The sequence below is a fragment of the Ictidomys tridecemlineatus genome, chromosome 11, assembly GCF_052094955.1.
Source record: "Ictidomys tridecemlineatus isolate mIctTri1 chromosome 11, mIctTri1.hap1, whole genome shotgun sequence".
Classification (NCBI taxonomy): Eukaryota; Metazoa; Chordata; class Mammalia; order Rodentia; family Sciuridae; genus Ictidomys; species Ictidomys tridecemlineatus.
In genome coordinates, this window is record NC_135487.1 from 1,881,602 (window position 1) to 1,900,979 (window position 19,378).

The following is a 19,378-nucleotide window of genomic DNA, read 5'->3' on the forward strand; positions in this document are numbered from 1 at the left end:
AGAAGCCAGAACATTCCCGAATGTGAGCCACCGGGAACAGACACACCTGGCAACGTGAGAAGTCCCCTCTGTCACTGTTCAGGTGAAGGTGGAACAGGAGGGCAGACCGCTGGTGCTGCTCGTCCTGCAGCAGCCTCAGAGCCGTCCACAGCCGTCCACAGCCAGTGCTGCCGCCTACGGACCCTCCCGCTCCATGGGCGAGACGAGCCACCTCTTCTACCTTTCAAAGCCATCTGGGCCATCCTGGCAGCCAGGGAAGATGGCTGTGGATGCTCACAGGTGGGTGGAATATTCTGGCCAGTCCCAGGGACACAGCAGCCCTCACAAAGCCCACTTTCCCCAGCACCCAACACTGAACCCTCCAGAACTAATCGGCAAATGACCTGCAAGAGGGACAGAGTCCTGGAGCCACATCAGTAGACGCCCCTCCTCCAGACCCCCTGCGTCACTCACGAGGACAGCAGGGACGCGGTGAGCTCCCATAGGATTCAAGCCAGCCAGCCCAGAAGTAGGGCGTGACCTCTGAGGAGCCACAGCCTGCAGGAAGGAGCAGCCCAGGAGCCGCGCCTCCAGGGGCCTGGCCTCCTCTACCTGGTGGCAAGCAAGCACCTGCTGCCCTGGGGGAACAGCCCCCCTGGGTGGGGCCCGAGCTGCAGCGCCTGCACAACCCCAGCAAGGAGGAGGGACGCAGGAAGCTGCAGGACCCAGCCAAGCTGGGCCTCCGCACCTTCACACCTTGCTGACAGCCAAGCCGACCGGGGGCCCTGGGCACACTTCTGGCCTCCCTGAGGCCAGGGGCCACCTCGCCCACACTGCAGTCAGCTTCCTGCAGCCTCCGGCTGAGAGGAGGCCCGAGCCACTCCTTGTCGTCTGGCCCAGCTGGGCGGCAGGAGCCCACCCTGCCCCACACTCTGGCAAGTTGCAGCCAGCCCGGCCTGCCCCTGCCCACCCTTCCCATGGGCCCTGGGTGGGGACAGGGATAACCCCAGGACCTCAGGGCATAACCAGGAGCCATGCCACCCATGACGCTGCAGGGAGCTGCCACAAAGCTGAAGGCCTCCAAGTCCACGAGGGCCACAGAGAAGAGCCACGAGAGGGGCAAGGCCACCCCCGAATGCGCTGGGCCCTGCCTCGGACACTACCTGGCCTGGCGCCCGACCCGCCCACCACCTCCCAGCAGACCTTCTGGGTCCCCACTCCTTTGACAGAGACCACACCTAGTCCAACAGTCCCCTCAGTGGTACTGGCCACAGCTGGCTTGAAGTGGACCTACAAATACAGAATCCACCTTCCCACCTGTCCCTGAGTCCCACAAGCCTCACCCGGGCAGTGTCCAGGCTCACGGCCCTCTGACCACTCTATGCAAGTTAAACTTCCAGGAAGACAGGGCCAGAGGAGGCCAGAGGCCAGGATGCGTCATGGCCCCCCTAAGACTCAAGGACTGGACACAACTGAGAGGCCGAGGAAGGAGCGGCTGGCTGGAGCCGGTCAGAGCAGCACCGCACCCGTCCCCCTGTGCCCACAGGCTTCTCCACTGCCCAGGTTTACAGTGAGAACCAAGGAACCTGGGGGACGAGTGGCTTCCCTAGGGTCACACAGAGCTGCGGCCCGAGGTCAAGGTTTGGGGTCTCACCGTCACAGTGTACGGCACCGTGGGGCCTGAGTGACGCGGTGCTGCAGAGGACAGCAGAAATGACCAGAGAACGACCCGTGCACGGGCAGCCGGCTCCGCAGCCTCTCGTGGCCTGACCCTGGGCACAAGCGGGCATCAGTGACACGCCTGGTCCAGTGGCATCTGGCTCTGGGCCTCTGTGTAATTCTCAGTTCTGCCGAGGACAATTTGCTGGAAACATGGACGGCGGGGACAGGCGCAGCCAGGTGCACGGCATCCTCCACACTGGTACACAGGTCTGCTCTTCTTTCCATGCGCAAAACCAACCCCACGTTCCCTCACGTTCCTGCTCAGAGTAATCGCACACGCACTGACCCTCCACCCCGGGCATCGGGCATCCGTGGGGCCTGCGACATTCAGAGCAGCTGATTTTGGGAAATCACTCCTGGGTGGACGCTTGAGGGACATGCCATTGTGTCCCAGGTAGTCATCTTTTGCATAGTGGGGAGTCCAGGAAGAGGCCCCGGACCATGGGTGAAGTCAGTGATGCTCACGGCTGAGTGGACCTCCCAGTGTCCACAGAGGAGGGTGGGCGGGCCAGAGCGGAGGGCACGCCACGGCGCAGGAATGCAGCCCGGAGCCCCCATAGGGAAGGTGGTGTGTTGGTGGCCTCTGATACTCCCTGCTCAGCCCCGCCCTCTGAGAGCGGCCTCCATCCCCTGTTCCTGGGAGGGCTCAGGGGCCCTCTGGGCGGAGGCACGTGAGTCCCCCCAGGTGGTTCTCACACCTTGATGATCTGTGTGACCCCAGGGGATGCCTGGGGACGCGGAGGACAGCAGCCTGACCCCGGGGTGATGGGGCTGCCCCCGTGCTGGGCGATAGGGAGCTAGGGCTCACTCAGACAAATTAGACAGTTAAATGGAATCCGGCTAGATAAATCGCACTTTCTTAACGAGGTTATCGGGGCCCTCCGTGGGCAGCCATGACCTCACCGTCTGTGTAGCCCAGAGCCAAGCCAGCCAGGACGAGGTCGGGCCAGCCCTGCACTGGCCGGAGACCTGATGGCAGCCCCACCGTCCCACTGATAGGATCTCTGTTTCTGCGGGTGGAGGTGGAAGATAGGGAGTGGGGAGGGGGGCCGGTGGGGCCCCTTCTGAGCTGCCCTGGCCAAGGACTGTGCTGTCAACAGAGGCCAGAGGTTTCCTTTCCCCAGAGCTGATTGTTCCCCAGGAGGCCCAGGGCAGCCCGGGGCTTTTCCTGCCGGCCCAGCCCAGGCTGGCAGGGACACCCCTGGAGCTCAGCCTGCCGACTTCACCCTGGTGGGCTCTGGCCACAAGCACCGCTCGGGCCCCCACAGCCGGGTAGAAACTCCCCTGGGGGAGGGGCGGCCGCGGCCTCCGGGGCCCCAGCTCTGGCTGCAGAACTCGCCAGCCCGCGCCATCGGCAGAGGGGCATCTGGACCCTTCCCACCTCTTCCTAGGACACACTGGGAGCACAGGTCCTGCCCACACCCTGGAAGAGCCCGCAGAACAGGCTTGGGTGGCAGGGAGGGTCACCTCTGAGGTCAGCCCAGGAGTCCAAGTGCAGGGCCTCTGGGTTGCTCCTTCCAAGACAGGGAAGCAGCGTGGGTGGGCGGCTCAGCATTTCTGGTGCCTCCGGTCACCAGGGGTTGACCCCGAGCCCATCAGAGGAGGTGCTAGGAGGGCGGGAGTCCTGGGTTCTCTGCCTGCTGGCCCTGCCCTCACCCGCCTCACCAGCAGAACGCACCCCTGGACCAAGGTGACGCAGAGACATGGAGTCTCAGCCTCCGGGTCTTGAAGTTATGAAATTTGGAGAACAAAAAATGCCCTCTGCTGGGGGCATCCAGGGCCATCGCGGATCCCAGCTCCCGCCCCTCTGTGCCTCGGTCTCCTCCTCTGAGAGCGGGAGGGCAGACGGGCACCTGGAGGGTGTCTGTCCATCGGATCCTGATGCAGTCTGAGGAAGGGGAAGGCCCGCTGTGCTCTGGCTGCCGTCGGCCTGGGGCCTGGCCTCCCGGGGCAGTGCTGCCTGGCGCGGAGGCGCAGGCCCCGGGCCCTTGTACCCGGGCGTGGGGTGAGGCAGGAGGGGAGAGGCAGTTCCCAGAGCCACCCTGGGCGAGCGTCCGTCCCACAGATGGCCTGGCTCCCTCCCACCTTCCTGGGCAGGGTGGTCACAGTGGCCCCCAGGGCCTTCCTCTGTGGGCAGTGGTGACCAGCTTCTGGGACTGGTTCTCCCAGGCTCCCTCCTACTCTGCAGGGGCCCATTCACCATGGGGCAAGGCACACAGAGGCCTGCCAAGCCATGGGAGGGGGCCCGAGGACCCCAGTGAAGAAATGGAAGAGAAGGAGAGGGGGCTGCGAGGGGCCCAGTCGGGGGTGAGCGTCCAGCAGGGCAGTGGTGGCCTTCAAGCTCCCCCCTCCAGCTAGTGCGCACAGCAGACCTCCTCAGACCCCCTCTCTGCTCCGCGTGGTGCTTGCTCTCCACACCCACGGACCCGCCTGGCCCTTTCCCTGGCCCTTTCCCACATTGTTACTTTTTTTCTTTTGTAAGAAGATAGAGGAGAGCCCAGGCCAGATCAAGTGGAGGCTGATGCCCCAGGTCCCCACGCCCTGCCCAGCGGGCAGCAGAGTGCCTCAGCCCTGAGCTCAGACCCATGCCCATGCCGCCCACATTGCCCGTAGGTGGAAGGCCAACCAGCATGGCTGAGCACCTCCGCCAAATGCCCAGGGAAAACCAGAGACCGAACACCGAGGCCCCGCGGGAACTGCCACTCTGACGCGGCTGGAGGAGGCGCAGCTCACCGGCCACCAGACTTTCTCCCTTAAGGGAGAGCAGGAGGGGAGTTCTGAGTACACTCCCCGCCCCGGGTGACCCAAGGAGAGAGGCTGAGGGCCCTACAAGTAGAGCTGTTACCCAGGGGTCTGCGTCCCGCCTCAGGGTGCTGCCGAGGAACCCATGCGGGGAGCAGGGGAAGCAGCCCGCAGGGTGTGCTGGGGCCCAGCAGCTGTGCCTGGGGCTAACCCTGGACAGCACACGACATCCAGGGTCCCAGCAGGCTGCTGAAGCCATCTCCCTGCTCGGAACCCTCTACCCTTCGGAGCTCCCTGCTTCCCCCAGCTTGGCCGGCAGGTGATGGCAGGAACTTCCGGGACCTTCTTGTGATAAGGCTCGCACCAGGTAAATATCCTCTCCCGGGGGAGCTTGGGAATCCAGATGCCTCTGGGCTGTGCTCACATGGGCGTGCACACGGACCCATGGAGGGTGTTTGTCCTGACCCCCAGACCCTCCTGGTTCTGAGCCACTCACCTCCAGACAGCAGCCTGGGAGTCTGCCTTGGGAAGGAAACGGGAGCACCAGGGCATTGGTGTGCGCTCCCTAAGCTGGAACCTACCCTGAGGCCCAGAAGCGATTTTGCAAGTGAGATAAAGGCTTTATTGGAGCAGCCTGAGATGGGGCAGGAGGACCAAGGTGTAAGCCTCCTCTGTCCAGAGCCAGGAAAGCCAGCCCCTGCCCCCGCACAGGGACAGGGCTCCCGCCCTCAGCTGGGCCGCTAGTCATTAGCGAGCCCAGATGTTTTCACTCGGCTTTGTAAATCTGCTGCAGGCCTAATACATCGCTGTTTGTTCTAGAAATCAAAAGGTCTTGCCTGGCTGTGAAAGACGCTTCACCACCGGGCCCAGCCTCCCCCGCCTCTGAAGGACCAGACCCCAGGAAACCCAGGAGGAGGGAGCGAGGCCGGGCGGTTTCGGTTTCTCACGAGCCCAGCTCAGAGGCATCGGCAGCTCCTACAGGCTGGAGGTTTGCACCTGGCTCAGCGAGGCCTGTGCCCCGCCACCCCCGCGGCATGCACACCGTGAAGCACGGTATGCTCAGGCCCACCTCAGCCCCAGGGCCGCTGGATTCTGACGACCTGAAAAGAAGTCCCTTTGGCCGGCAGCGCACAGGCTTCTGCGCAGGGCCGTGTGAGTCAGGCGGGTCTTGGCTTGGCATCCGCGTCCAAGTGAGCGATTTTGAAGGGCTGCGCTCCCCCCAGGGGCCCCCCAGCTAAGACTGCAGGACGGATCCAATGTTTCTGGAAAGTTCTGAGTTTGTCTCACCTTCTCTGTCTATTCCTCTCTGTTCCTCTCTCTCAAAAATCAAGCCTGGCAAAGCTCGCAGAATAAAATCGTTTATTTCCACAAAATTTATCATCTCCTTAACGGGCCGCCGTGGCCAGGGCATCATTCACGCCACGCCAGGAGCAGCGGCTGGTTGGCTTCCCACTCCCATCCCTGCCGCCGGGGCAGCCGAGGAGGGTCCGGGCAGAGGCCAGGCCGCCTTTGATATCTCACTGATAACGTATTGTACAATTAGATCAATTTGACAATTTCCATTATGGCTGATAAAATATTTATCGAGCCTTGGAGATGATGTCTGATCTCTGTGCCATTTGTTCTGCTAATGGGGGGGAGACTGACGAGGCCGCAGACAGGGCTCCGAGCCGGCTCCTCGTACCCTCCTCCCCATTAGGTTTGCAAATTGCCGGCACCAGTCATAAATTACCGCCCAGCCCAGCGAGATTGATGCCGAGCTGACAGGGCAGGTGGGTGACTTGTGATGACATTACCTCATAGAAGCATTAATCACGGCAGAAAGAGAAAATGCCCTCAAATTGGCCCATAAGTCTAAATATTAAGGAATGAGAAGCAGGCAGCTGGAGGATGGCTTTAGCAAGAGCTGGGAATTGGGAAATGAAAAACATTTTCTATTATTTAACAAATCATCTTAATAATTTCCCGTGTTTTCCCTCCGAGTTCCGGGGAGCCGGCACAGGCAGGATGGCTCTGGCTGCGCCCTCGCTGCTCGGGAGGCGTCTGGTGGAACTTGCCGGAGCCAGCTGCCGGGCTGCCCTTGCTGCGGGATGGCCACTTGGGGGAAAGGGACCCGAGCCGGGAGGGAGCTGCTCTGTGCTCCGGCTCAGGCCGGCCACTTGGCCAGGAGCCTCCCCGGAAGCACGGGCTTTTCCTCCGTGGGGACTGCAGTTGGGCCCAGCCGTGCCGAGGCCGGGCCCACGCTGCCCTCAGATGCAAGCTCTGGAAACCTCGAGGAGGACCCGCACGGGCTGTGGGGGCCTTGGGGGACGCCCGAGGTGGCATGGCCCACGTGCTGCTCAGAGCTGCCCCGTGTCTAGGCTGCCTCGGGTTTTACAGCCCTGCGCTGGGCTCTGCGGGTAAAATACAGCTGCATAAGATAAATGGCTCTTAATGAATTGCCCCTGAGTTAGGGACCAGGGTGGCCCTAATGGCAAGTGGAAAGTAAGCCTGCCAATGAGCAGGGAGACCCCGGGGTCCAGGGCCCGTCCTCGGCTGGGACCAGTGGGGGTCAGGGAGATTGGGGTTCTGAGCCCTCCCTCTCCGGCACCCTCCCCTGAGGGCTCACACCTCTCTCCCGGGCCGGTCCAGGCCTCTGGGCTTGTCCTGAGTTTGGGGCCCTGTGTGAGACCCCAGTAGCCACATCTTGGCTCAGGAGGCTGCAGTGCAGAGTAATTAAATTAAATTGATGCTGTCCCTGTTTTGAGGCCACCCTTGATTTAAAGCCAGAAAAGGAAGCAATTAAATTTAATAAAAACCAGGTTCCCAAACCAAAGATAGATGGCCAATGCGGCCATTCGGAGACTGCGTCCGCCAGGAGAGAGACCTCTCTGGGTGCTGCTGATGTCAGATTTGAAATAAAAGAAATAATCAGCTCCCAGAGCCTCTGCTGTCCTAACACGCTGCTCTAAAAGGCCCGTCTCGCTGATGACTCTAAAACCAGAGCCCGCCGCAGTCAGTCCTCGGAGGGAGATCACGGCGGGGGCCATGGCAGCGACTTGAAACTGACCTATTCGGCCAGCAGATGTGATTAAAAGTGGTCTATCAGGGCTCAAGGTCAGGGAGCGCTGCTGGTGCCTGGGCTGGGGCAGGAGAGGGGACGGCTCTGGGAACAGGATTGAGGAAGGAGAGGCAGCCCGGAGCCATGGGTCCTTGGTCGGCTGAGTCAGAGTCACCGGGAAGCAGGACCCAGCATAGGCACTCCAGAGTGGGTGTACTGGGCCAGCTGGCTGCACAGGGAGGTCTGCACCCAGACTCTGGGCCTAGGCAGGCACACAGCACACTCACTCTTGTTTGCAAAGGCGGCGTAGAGGCAGTGAGCTGGCGGTGCGGAATGCCCCCGGGATGCGGCACTGCTCGCCCCGGCCCCAGTGCGATGTTGGGTGTCAGAGCCCCAGCTGGCCCCAGTCCCCGCTAGCCGCTCCGTCCAGGGGCTCTCCTGGATGGGTGATCGGCTTTCACAAGTGCAAGATGCCTACATCAATCTACTGCCCGCTTTGGGCAAAGGGGCCCATGGTTCATGATTTAAACATGGATCTCCATACCCCAGGGGCACAGAGAGCACCTCCAGCCCCGCGGCTTCCAGGTCCTCACGCAAACGCCCGGCTCTCCTGGGAGGGGGGCAGGCAGGCCGCCTCGGCGCGCTCGGGGCAGGAAGCCGAAAAGTGAGAGGGCGTCCGGGTTTAGATGGATCTACATGGAAAAGTCAGAGACACGTTTGTCTCTCAGGACTGGACTCCGAAGCCCCCACTCAAGCCTCCGCCACCAACAGAAGCCTCATTATCTCATCCCAAAGGGCGAAGTTGAACGCCCACAGCACACGGGGAAAACCGGCCGAGGGGGAGGTGAGCGCAGCTGAGGAATGGTCCTCGCTGCTCTTATTCACCGCGTCCCGAAAACAGCCTCGAAACCAGATGAATCCCACATTTGGCTGCCCACCCCCAGGCCCGGGAAAGGTGTGCCTGTCTTCACACCATGCTTGGAGCCCAAGCAACTGCAGCCACCGTGCAAGCAACCTCAGCTAGCAGGCCCCGGGCACTGGCACCCACGGGGCCAGCGAAAGCCTTTTGGAACCTTCCAGGTCTTTCCAGAACCATATTCTCCCACTCCCTGCAGTGCTGGTCCCTTATTCTAAAAGGAGGGAGTTGTGATAGAACATTAGGGTTTGCCAATTTCTTTCTGGCCAAACTTTGCCCACCACTCCTGAACATCTCCAAGTACCGGAAGAAAATGTGGATTTGCAGCAGGAGTCGAGGACATCTCCACTAGAGACTTAATCACAGGTGCAGGGAGTAAACCTTCAGAAAGTGGGTGCAGGCACCCCCAGCTGGCATTGCAGTCACAGAGGTGACTCCAGGGTGGAGGGCACACAGGGTCCTGGTCCTCGGAGCTAGTGCTGGCCCAGGGCAGCCTCAGATGCACCTCTACCAGCCAGCAGGCCCCCCTGGACCTGTGCCTTTAAGACCTGGCTGCCAGCTTTTGCATCTAATTGTTGCTCAGAGACAGACAGACGCATGCAAAAAGCTTCATTGTCAGAAGTGGCACCTGGAGCCAGCCCCTCGTTCACACGGAGTCCTGCCCAGTTGTGTTGCCGGGCGGAAGGTGGCCCCACGTTTTCCCTGAACGCCCAAGAACGCAGAGGACGGGCCGGGAGAACACAGCGAGAAACGTAAAAAGTTGTGTGAAAAGGGGTCGGCCCCTCCCTTCCCCACGAGCGACAAATCCGTTATTGTGAGCAGTGTAAGCCTTCGCGGGCAGGGGGTGGAGGCCAGGGGTGACCTTCGGGGGGACCCCGAGTCCCGGCAGGCTCCCCACTGCCCCAGCCAGATCTGGGGATTTCAGTCCCTCCCGCAGGGCCCCGGGCTCAGCCCCTCCAGGGAGGGTCCCCCAGGGGCCTTGGGGCACTTGGTCACAGGCAGTTGGGCCTACAACCGTCAGGCAGTGGACAAGAAGGGCTGGCCTGCAGGGCCGGACACTGGACAGGCCAGCTCCTTCTGTGGCCAGCGCTCAGGGGAAGGACAATTGGAACTCAGCAGGACCACGGCGTCCAGGCATCTCAGCAGCCCTCTTGGTGGGAGCCCTGTCCCCGGCGCCGGGGGGCCAGAAGGAGCTGGGCTTTTCTGTGTGACAAGGCTGCCTCCACCCTCCAGGGGCCACACAAAGCCGCCTCCTCTAGAGCTCTCTCAGGTGGCCTTCAGACCCGGCCACATTCAGTCTGGCCCCTGCCCTCCTTGCTGCCCTGGCCCCCGAGGACAGGCACACGCTGAGGTCAGCACTGGCCACCACCCCCCGGCAGGCAGGACTGTCCCTAGAATCTCTCTGCACCCATGAGGAGGCTTGGCAGGAAGGAGCTGGGTGACTTCCCATTCAGCTCTCAGCCGCCGCGGGCTGGCGTCTAAATCTGCACCGTGTGACCCACCTCACATGCTGGCTCAGGCCAGGCGGCAGCCAGGGGTGGGGAAGCCAGGGCGGCCTGAGGGCACTGCTGCTGGACTTGCCCTGCCCTGGGTGCCCCGGACACCTGGGCCAGGAAGGCCTGTCCTGGCACAAGACCCCAGGCTGGGGCCGGAAAGCTGCCTTCCAGGCTGCCCCTGTGACTCAGGTCCCTTATCTGTCAGATGGGCCAAGCCTCCCTCCACCACCCTCCCCGTCCACCCACATGTCTGATGACCAGTCTCAAGTGTAAGCTCCCCAGAGCTGAGACCTCCTTCTGCGGCAGCCTCTCCCCAGCCCAGAGCTGCTGCAGGCACCTCAGGCCAGTGGGGGCTGTAGCAAGGTCAGCGCCAGCATCCTAGAGCCAGGGTCACCCCATCACACAGCGTGGGACGGATGAAATATTGACTGTGGCGGGCGGGGGGCACTAGGGAGGAGGCTGTGGTCATCAGGAGAGCCGGGAAGTGGGGGCTCTGCAGGAGACGCCAGATGAACCCCTGCTCTGTCCACACCTGGCAGCCAGAGTCAAGGGCAAGAGACTCCCCGCTCTGTGGCTGGACACCAAGGGAGTCCCATGCCCTCAGAGGTCTCCAGAGCTGCCCGAGGAGCATCGGTGGACACCAGGACTTGGAAATCGTCGCACCTCCAAGCCAGGCCAGGCTTTCCCCTACTCTAGTTCAGGCAGGGCCTCTGATGGGGTCAGGCCTGGGTCCAAGCCCCCGCTGAGCTACTTCCAAGCCACTCTGTTCCTTTCCTGGGTCTCCACTTCCTGTCTGTCAAAGGGACTGCAGAGCCTCCCTCATGGCCTGCCTCATGTGAGAACCTCGACACCACTCAGCCGGCTGCCTTCCAGGCCTTTCTCTCCCTGCTGCTGCCCTTGCTGGGGCTGGCTCCCCAAATCCATCTGCAGGCTCATATCAGCCCCGTGCTGGGCCAGTGGGAGGGCCCGGGGTGGGCAGTCCACAGCTAGGCCACGGAGGATGCCCATCTTCCGGGGGCAGGGGGGATCCCAGGCCCCTGCCCCGCCCCAAGCCTGGTGTCCTGTAGCTCTGGACAATGCAAGGAAAACAATCTCCTGCACCTGGACCTTCTGCCTTCAGCTGCTAGGGACAGAGAAGCAGGTGCCCTGTCCTCCGACGCTCAGCCCCTGTACCCCAAGGGTGGCCCTAACCCTTCCCTAGGCTCCACACTCTGGGCCCAGGACAGGGGAGGTTGAGGACGGGTCCCAAGGAGGGTGCAGGGAAGGGCATGGGAGACACAGACCAGAGGCAGCAGGGATGGGGAGGGAGGGCTGGGACAGCCAGGGTCCAGCTGGGTAGAGGTTTGGGCTGAACAATGTGAATACCTGTTTCTCCGGGTAACCGGACCCTGTAATTATGCCTAAGCCCCAGGAGGGTGTGCTGGGCCCACAATGCCACGCTCGGAGCCGGTGAGGAGACCCTTGCATTGTCATTGCCACGCCAGGTTGCATTGAGCCCCTGGGCTCGGGTTTCCAGGCTCACAGCTGGTGTGTCACCTGTCCGCACAGAGAGGAGGCTGCGGGGCAGCCCTGGGGCACCAGAGCTGTGAGGCTGGGCAGGGCCGAGCCTGCCTTGGCAGGCAGGGCTGCAGGGCCTCCCGTGCTCAGGGCCTGCTGAGCTGCCCCTTCCCAGGACCAGGGGAGCTCATTGTTTGCCTCAGATAAGAAATGTGGGCTCCTGTGTTTTCTTTCCTTGAGAAAATGTCGCGTCATAGATGGTGTCTGCAAGACAGGAAGAGCCTGCGAGGTCCACCCTTCCCACCCCTGAAAGCCCAGGCCTCCCCAGGGCCAGCTGGACTCTCCCCCATTCCAGGGGGCATCCGACCAGGCCTCCTGGGCCCCCGCGGGTTTCTAGGGGTACAGCAGTCAGCACTATGAGAAAGATGTCCTTCCCCCAGGAACCCCTTGTCCAGCTGGTGGCCGGCAGGCAGGAGCTGGACTCCCAGGCCCCAGCCTCCCAGGCCCTGGCCTGTGGGTGGCCAGCAGCTCCCCGGCCACACCGGCAGCTCGGCCAGCTAATCCCCAGCTAATTCCTGGCGATTCCCTCTGCTGGCTCGCGGGGAGGTGGGTTCCTGGGTGCCCCACGCAGGCTCGGGTGGTCAGGCCCCTTGGTCAAACAAAAGGCCGCCTGTTCCTGCCTCTGCCTGGTCTGGGCTTAAGGACATTTTTGTCATTTTTGACCAGCTAATGTCTTGAAAAAGAAAAGTAAGTTGTCTAATCGCTTTAAGTCTAATCTTGGCTTCTTCGAACACTCTAGGTGCCGGTGCTGACGTGCAGGACCAATTAGGTCAAGGTCCTTCAAGGCCGGGCCTTGACTCTGGGGCCTTTTTACTTTTCTTGTTTCTGCTTCCCCCGACCAGGGGGGGTGGGTCCTGCAGGCCCCCACACGCCTGTGCAGTTGACCTCAGGGTGGACCTGGCTTCCCCAGTGCACACAGGAGCCGGCCGCAGCCCTGGGAGCGTGGAGACGAGGTCCTGTGGGCAGGGGACGTCCAGGCTCACTCCACACCTGTCACTGCCGGCCTCTCTGCCACTGGCCAAGTCCTCCCTCAGAAGTCAAGAGGACAGCCACCTGCCAGGCCCTTCAGGCTTCGCAGGCTGGCCTGCCTGGGGACTCTGAGGCCCATTCTGTGGATCCCCACCCTCCAGGACTCCCACTTTCTTCCCAGCTCCATCTTGACTCTGCAGAGCCAGGCGGGGCACCTTGGTCTTGGGGACACTGGGCTCTGGTTCCTCAGGGAACTTGGCCCCTCCCACCTCCCCAGGCACTTGGGCCCACCTCCTCCTGCTTCCGGCTGAGCTTCTGAGCTGCCCTCACACAAGAGGAGGAGGAGGGATTGGCCGGTGCAAAATAACTGCAGACTCCCCCACGGGAGCACTCGCCCGGCACCCTCGGCCCGCAGGCTGCACCACCTCCTGCTCAAGGGGGCTTCTCCTCTGCCCAGGGACCTCCTTCTGTCTGCCCTGCTCTGCTATCCCTAGGCTGAGTGACCCAGGACTGTCCATGCCACAGTCCAGGGCCTGCCAGGGCAGGTCTGGTGAGGGTGGGGGAAGGTCCCTGAGAATCAATTCTGTTGGCTGGTGGGTGCCTGAGACCAATTCTGGAGAGTCCCGCCCCTTGGTGACCAGGTTGGCTGCAGACAACCCAGCCACTTATGAAGGGTCTGGTTTCACAAATGAACAGGGACAGTGGCTCCAGGAAACCAAGCTGCATTATTCTGCCCGCTGCAAGACACGCTTGGAAAACACTCCTGAGCAGCCCCCGGGACTGTCCAGGGGAGAAGCAGCTGTGCTTCCTGCGGGAGTGGAAAGAGCAGGCGGAACCTTCCGGGTGGGGGGCTCCTCCCAGCAGCACTCCTCACTGGGAGCCACTGCCGGTGCCTTTCCAGAGAGCTCGGTGCACCTGGGGGGGCAGGCTGGGGTGGGCGCCTCACCCGGCCTCAGGGGGTCAGCCTTCTATGGAGCCGCTGGCTGGATGGACAACATGTACCGCCTGATGTCTGGGATCCGAGCCACTTCACCTACTGGAGCCACCCGCAGTGACATCCCCCAGTCAGACGCACAGCCCACTTGCCAGTCAGCACGCAGTGCACCTGCCACAGGACCGGTTCAAACCCCCACGCCCCATGCAGTGTTTCCTGTAAGCGTCGCCGTCCCAGAGCCACACACACCGTGGTGTCCACGACCGGCCTGTTTCCCCACGTCTGGGGAAGAAACACGGATTCCTGACTGCAGGGGGCCAGCGTCCCAGTCCCGGGGGTGGGCCTAGCTGGGCAGCCCTGTCCAAGCCCCGGACTCCAACCCCAACCCCAGAATTCCTAACCAAACAGGCTCAAAGCAGTCTGGACCAAAGGAGGGTCACTTTGGTTCAAATAAATCATCCGCTCTCTCAGGAAAGAGAGGCATTGACTTCTCCAGCTCTAGAACATCCCAGGCCTTATGTGGGCTGCGGATCTGTTGAGGAGATATGTGAGGAGACAAGGAGGGAGAGAGGAGGGAGAGAGACAGACACTTGAGCAACTCGAAGAGCCCAGCCCCAACATCCACTCAGCCCCCAGGGCCTGGGGTGAGACCATCCCTGCACTTCAGCCACTTAGTAGAACAACTGTGTGCCCTTTGGAAGGTTCTGGAAAGACCCAGAAGGTTCCAGAAGGCTCTGGAGGTGTGAGCCCCTTAGGGGCCTAAAGCACTAAAGACAAGGCCCAAGCCTCTGTCTTCCTCCACCTTAACCCTCCCCTCCTCTGCCCAGATACTACCCAAATAATAAGACCCTACGGCAGCCACATTTTCTGCTCTGCTGTGCAGCGCCTTGCCCCCCCTCCAGGTTCAGGACCCGCCATCCCCGCCCTGCCCTCCTGGCTGCTCCCGCTGCAGGGTCCCGGACTCAGCCTCCAAACACCAAACTCAGATAAATAAGTTTAGACCTTTAAAAAGTGCCCTTAATGCCCCATTGTGCCCTTGATTGCCCACTTCCCAACTATATAATTAGCACATAAAGAACTCTCTCCTCCGAATTAAATGGCAGTAATTGGGTTTTTAAAAAACTAATTTAAATCCTAAACCCTTTGAAAAAAAATTGTCATTGTTTACATATTAAACGGACTAGCATTTTAAGTATTATGGGGCTAATTTAACAGCTTATCTAGGACCTGGGCCGGGAGGGAGACAAGGAAGGCAGAGCTGAGCACAGGGCCTCGCCTGCACAGGGGCCGCAGCTCCACGGCTCAGGCCAAGGCGCGGCCCACCGCCCAGGCCTGACCGGGGACTTGTCTTGGCACCCGGGAGCCGGTGCACACAGGAGGACCTTCATTTCCCAGTGGCGTGGAGATATTTGCTTATTGTTTCTAGAATTGGCTCCTTCAATTTTTTTCCTTATATTAAAGGTATTCAGTGAGGGGAGGTAAGAGTTTTAATTATTTACACTTAAACATATTTTCTTTTACTCTCCTGCTTTTTTAAAAAAAATCATTTAAGGTAAAACTCAGTGAGAAATGTGTTGAATGTGTATGAACAGACCTATAAAATTTTAGAAAAACCATTTTTTAAAAAATAGTCTTAAAGAACCTGAGAGAGAAATCACATTCCCCCGTGGGAAGAATTAAAAATCACAAAGCTCCCAGTCCCCTACCTTTACCCTAGAAATGCACAACCCTATGAATGAAACTTTTCTCAACCCTCGAACCTGGAAAAAAAAAATCTGAGTTTTTCTCAAAGGGGACAACGAGGAGGAATGTTTGAAATAGAAAAGGGTCCTGCCTTCCCCTGAATTGAAATATCAGGCAGGAGTGCAAAGATAATAAAGACAAAAATAAATCACCGAAATTGTGGGTGCAGCCAGGGCCCCCGGAGGGAGGAGGGGGCCTGCACCCAGTGCGTTCGCTCCCCACCCACCCTGTGCAGGTCAGGAGGAACCCCTGCCGCTCACAACATGGTCTCCCCAGGAACAGGGGGCACCCCCGCCCTGAGGCAGAGAGGCACAGAGGCCTGAGCACTCAGAACCAGAACCGACCTGCCCCAGGCAAGCTGGAAAACAGCGCGGAGCCGCGGCCTGGGAGGGGCAGAACCCAGGCCACGCAGCCCGGGTCAGGAGCGGCCCCACCAGGCCTCCTGTCACTGTGGGGTTGGGGCTGGTGTGCAGCCTGTAAGGGGCTCTGGGATGTGGGGCACAGTGATGGATCCAGACTGGCCTTTGTGGCCTCTGAGGAGAGGCCCAGCTGCCTGCTGGCTCCAGAGTCCCCCTTCCCTCCTGGGACCCCAGCCAGCTAGGCCCCATGTAGGCTGACTCCCAGGCCCACATGCCACCCGTCATGGCCTGCCAGGGACCCCCCCACTCACGCCTAGCCCCAGAACCAGGTCACATGTGGGGACAGAGGGCTCTGCTGGCTTCTCACTGAGAACACAGTTTCATCAGTACCCACCCCAGGACCCTGCGCTCCCCCAAAGACGCCAGGTGGTGGGCACAGAGCCAGGGCCCGTGGGCAGCTTAGGACACTGGGAGAGCTCTGGACAGGGCAGGGATACTGGGGTGGCCCCCAAGGCAGAGCCTCACCCCTCGCAGCCCAGCAGCCTAAGGTCCAGAGGCCGCAGGGCCTTGGTGGGTGTAGGGTGAGACTCCCCAGCCCTAAGGTGGAGGCAGGCTCCTTCCCTCCTGTATGTATTGATCCACATTTGAGTAGGCTAGGAACTCGTTGCCTCACAAAGAGGAAAACTACCAGTCACTCTGATGTTGGGGATTTGTTACATCGTTTAAGTCGTAGATCACAGAGGAGAAGGGATGGTACTGGGTTATTTGCATGTGAGGGTGTGGACATAGATGTGCACAGACACGGAGGGGAGATGGGAGAGGCAGGTCCTGCTGCGCAGAGGTGCACCCAGTCCCTCGGCTCCTCACAGCGCTGGGGCAGCCTGGGCCAGAGAAGCCAAGCAGCCCAGGGCCTCCTGCTCCCAGGTGGGGCAGCCAGGCTGCCAGGCATGACTGTGACCTGGGCCAGGCAGTTCCCACAGAGCCCTCACTGGAACCGGGGCCCAGGCTGTCACCACAGGAAATCCCATCTGAGTCACCCAGTGGCCCCAACAGCATGGTGAGAAGCAGGACTGTCCACGGGAGGCCTGCATGGCTGCAAGGGCCCTCCACCCTGTAAGCATCGCCATCCATGGTGTCCACGACCGGCCTGTTTCCCCACGTCTGGGGAAGAAACACAGATTCCTGACTGCAGGGGGCCAGCGTCCCAGTCCCGGGAGTGGGCCTAGCTGGGCAGCCCTGTCCAAGCCCTGGATTCCCACCCCAACCCCAGAATTCCTAACCAAACAGGCTTAAAGCAGTCTGGACCAAAGGAGGGTCACTTTGGTTCAAATAAATCATCCACTCTCTCAGGAAAGAGAGGCATCGACTTCTCCAGCTCTGTCAGACACACTGTGGTCACTCTGCCACGGTGGTGGCATCTGTCAGCCCAGGGACCCAAGCACAGGGTGAGACTCGGGTGTCTCACGTCAGGACGAGGCCACCGAGAAGGCAGGGGCTCAGGCTTGTAAGCAAGGGGTGGGGTCTCCTGTGCCCAGGGGCTTCCGGGAGTGCTGGGCACCCACATGTGGCCCCTGACACCAGCCGGGCCCTCGGCACAGCTACCTGCAGTTTCAAGACGGCCTGCGCTCTCCCTCCTGCCAGCCACCTCCTCTTACGGCCTGCTCCCCACTCCCAGGCCTACAGCCCCTCACAGCCCCTCACAGCCCTGGGCTGCAGGCCTGCAAGTCCCCCCTGGGAGAGAAGCCACCATGCTGGGGCCACCTGGAGAGCTGGGGAGCCTGAAACCCTGGCTTTAAGCTTTCTTTCTTTCTTTCTTTCTTTCTTTCTTTCTTTCTTTCTTTTTTTTTTAGAGAGAGAGAAAGAGAGAGAATTTTTTTTATTGTTTTTTTTTTTTTTTAGTTTTCGGTGGACACACATCTTTATTTTTTTGTGTGGGGTGCTGAGGATGGAACCAAGTGCCCGGCGCATGCCAGGCGAGTGTGCTACTGCTGGAGCCACATCCCCAACCCGTGGCTTTAAGCTTCTAGAGGCAGCAATGGCATCCCACGGCCCAAAGAAAAGGGGGCCAGGAGCCACCCCCCGACGTTTTAAATTCCCATTGCTTGGGATAAAATTTTAAAAAATCAAAACTCGACTTTGTGGCCTCCCAGACCTCGTAGGACAAGGCACCCAGGGTTGAGGCAGCGGTCAGTCCCCCTTGCTGACCATCACACTTCCTGCCCTTTGTTTCCCTTTCACAGGTCACCCGTCCAGGGGAAGCAGAGCACGCATGCGGACAGACCCCAGCCTTCCTCTCGAAACACTCGGAACGAGTCTCTCTCGATGGAACAGGGAGGTGACCCTTCGGCAAGGCCGGCCCCAGGGACAGGCTTTCATTCCAGTGCCTTGAAGTGGAGGGACAGACACGTGCTGGCCGCCTGCTCAGGAGCTGGCCTTTTGGGAGGAGGCTCAGGAGAGTGTCCCCAGACACCAGGTGCCCCTCCATATCCAGGGCTGACCCTAGGCACTCCTCCCACCCCACCCCACCCCACCTTCTTCTCTGGGCAGCCAGGCCCCTGGTGGGCTTCGAGGGCATAGGGCCTGAGCTTGTGGTGGGCCCTGTTCCTCTGCACAGGGGCCCTCTGCCTCCACAGGGACCCCTCAGCCTCCTACTCACATGGGCAAACTGGCCTCCTGCTCAAGACGCAGGCGCGACCTCTGCCCCGCAGTGGCATGGCCCAGGGAGGTCTGCCGACCCCCGGCCTACTGTGCCAGCACCGAGGGAGCCCAGCAGCCCAGAGCATCTGGATCGTTTTACAGGCCACAGGGATCCGCTCAGCAGCGGGTCTTCCAAAATGAAACCAGAAACCAGGTCTAATCATCGGAGCTCGATAAAGATTCCCCAAGTGCCCGGGGAATCCGGGACTGGGCCGCGGGTAGCCGGTTTCCTTTCTCCCCAGACACATGGATCGTGCAAGCGGCAAAACGAAATACGTTGGCTGCACCCACAGAGTTGAAGGGTGGGGGCCCTATCTCACGAGGGCATCGTCTGAGTAAGATGATATCAGAAGTAGCAAATAAGACAGGCAAAGTTCAAGAAACCAACATATATCAGCTTCTGGCACAGTGTGCACACCCCGGCTATGCATCTGGAACAGCTCCATGCCAAGTCGTAACAGGGTCCCCTGCCAGGAACCGGGAGAGGTCAAGCGAGGACCACAGAAGAGCGCAAAGATCTGTCTCTAAAAAGCACAGTGCTGAAGTCTATTTTGAGTTTTGCAAAACAAGAGACTGTCTGGGCCTCTCTCTCTCTTTTCACTTGGGCCTTTCCCTTTTCATTTTAAAACTAGCATCTAAACCATGTTCCCACCGCCAGCCTCCAGCTCCACCCAGGCTGGGCCCAGCCTGGTAGGAGGGGCTACCCGGCAAACATGGCCGGGACCCAGTGGCAGTCCTGCCTGACTCCTGGGCACAGGGGCTGCACGGGCCTGCCCAGGGCCTTCTGGCTGAGTCTGAGGAAACAAGATCCAATCCCGCAGAGTCCACAGAATGCACAGAGGGAGGGTAGCAAGCGCTGGCCCTGACACCAGAGTGCACGCCACATGGAACCAGAAGCCGCTCTGGAACGTGGCTGGCCTGGCCTGTCTCTGTGCCATGACCACCAGACCCCGCTCTGCCTCTGCCTGTGGGCCCATCATCTGGGCCAGAGCATCTTCCCTACAGCGTGGGGTCCCTTTGAGAGCCCAGCAGGTGCTGGACCAGCGAGATTCTGAAGGAGCATGAATGCTCACAGCTCCCTCCTGCCAAGGGCCGCCTGGACCCAGCCGCGGCACCCACTGTGCAGCTGCCCTCAGACTCTCAGGCCTCCCCACGTCCATCTGTACAATGGGTTTGTCCAGGGAAGGGCAGCGCTGCCAGGCAAAGTGAGGGCTGGGGCGGAGG

At 60.8% G+C, this 19,378-nt stretch overlaps 1 protein-coding gene and 1 long non-coding RNA gene across 10 annotated transcripts in view; one reads left to right on the forward strand and one right to left on the reverse strand.

Moving 5' to 3' along the window:
* Positions 1-19,378, reverse strand: part of Prdm16 (PR/SET domain 16) — a 318,869-nt gene that overhangs the window by 248,190 nt on the left and 51,301 nt on the right. The window lies entirely within an intron of this gene.
* Positions 3,133-5,816, forward strand: LOC144367828 (uncharacterized). Its single transcript, XR_013427326.1, has 2 exons — positions 3,133-4,810; positions 5,263-5,816. It is a non-coding gene; the product is annotated as an uncharacterized LOC144367828 (long non-coding RNA).